Below are 1541 nucleotides of genomic sequence, written 5' to 3'. Positions count from 1 at the left end.
ACCAGCGCCGGGAAGTGGGAATTACCTGAGCGACGCGGCGTGTTGGTAGAGGGTCGTGGTTGTGGTGTCTTTTATTTATATTTCTGTCTCTCATATTTATTATCGTTGCTTTCCCCCTCCCTCCCTCCCCCCCCTTTTGTTTGTTAGTTTCATTTTTATATCTTTTATTTTTTTTCGTACGCGTGGGTACGTCATTCTGATTTTTATTTTCGTTGCTCCGCCCCCTTTTTTTTTCCTTGCGAGTTTTATTTCTATATATTTTTTCGACATCAAGGGCGGGCGACGAGACGTGTTAATTACTGTAGAGTTATTCCCCTCAACATTTATTACGGAGGGGAATTCTAGACGCCTACTCAGGGCGGCGAATACATCTCGCAACGTCACATATTTTGCTATATTTAGCCTCCGTTGTCTCCTGTTCTTATTTCTGCTTCTCCCCCCCCCTTCCTCTGTTCTCTGCCTCTCCTTCTTCCCTTCCTCTGTTCTCTGCTTCTCCTTCTCCCCTTCCTCTGTTCTCTGCCTCTCTTCTCCCCTTCCTCTGTTATCTGCCTCTCCCTCTCCCCTTCCTCTGTTCTCTGCACCTCTTCTCCCCTTCCTCTGTTCTCTGCCTCTCTTCTCCCCTTCCTCTGTTCTCTGCCTCTCTTCTCCCCTTCCTCTGTTATCTGCATCTCCCTCTCCCCTTCCTCTGTTCTCTGCTTCTCCTTCTCCCCTTCCTCTGTTCTCTGCCTCCCCCCCCCCTTCACTTCCTCTTCTCCCCCATTTCTTTCCTTCCTTCCCTCCCCACACAAGGGGATGGAAGGGGAGGGGGAGGAAGGGGAGTGGGTGAAGGTGTGTTGAAGTGCAACAGAGAGGCATGAAATGGCAGTGATGGGGAAAGGGGAAGGGGAAGGGTAGAGGATGGCGATGTAGAGAGTGTCTGGCACTGACGGCCGATGGCACCGTGAACACGCGGTTGGCCGGCGTGCTTTCATCAGCTTGGGGGGGGGGGGGGCGGTGGCACTGATGAAGCGACGGGGCATGACATCTCTCAGCGTCGTGGGGGGTTAGGGGTTGGGTAGTGGGGGAGAGGTGTTGGGGGTGATGAATTGGGTGGGGGGAGTGGGGGGGGGGATTTGCGTGGGGGGGTAAAAACGAAACCCCGGGTGGGGGGGGGGGGAAGATTAGGATAGAAGATGGCAACTGAAATCACGCGTCGAGATTATACGTTCGTTTTAACAAGCTGCAACGCTTGTAACACAAACGTGCCTAGTTTGATAAACGATTTTGGAAAAAAAATGTATGAACTTGAAGTCAGGACCGAATATATAGTGATTTAGTGGGGTAATTTACGCATAGTCACTGCTCTAATGCCTTCCGTGTTAACAAAACACTAAACAGGTTTTTCTAAAGACGATACATTTATCAATAAACCTGATTGATAGACGAAATATCAAATGAAATAATAATAAAAAAGATATATTTTCTTTTATTGATGAATAGATAATCTTATTTATCAATAAAATAAATATCTATCCATTTTTTTTTTCAACCCGCTAATGTTT

The 1541-nt window shown here is 47.8% G+C and overlaps 1 protein-coding gene across 1 annotated transcript in view; it reads left to right on the top strand.

Annotated features, from left to right (window-relative positions):
- Positions 1-1541, top strand: part of LOC119587126 (protein patched-like) — a gene marked incomplete at its 3' end in the record, with an annotated part of 106921 nt that overhangs the window by 99208 nt on the left and 6172 nt on the right.

This window comes from Penaeus monodon, chromosome 22 (genome assembly GCF_015228065.2).
Source record: "Penaeus monodon isolate SGIC_2016 chromosome 22, NSTDA_Pmon_1, whole genome shotgun sequence".
NCBI classification, from domain to species: Eukaryota; Metazoa; Arthropoda; class Malacostraca; order Decapoda; family Penaeidae; genus Penaeus; species Penaeus monodon.
This window is presented reverse-complemented; position numbering and strand designations above follow the sequence as displayed.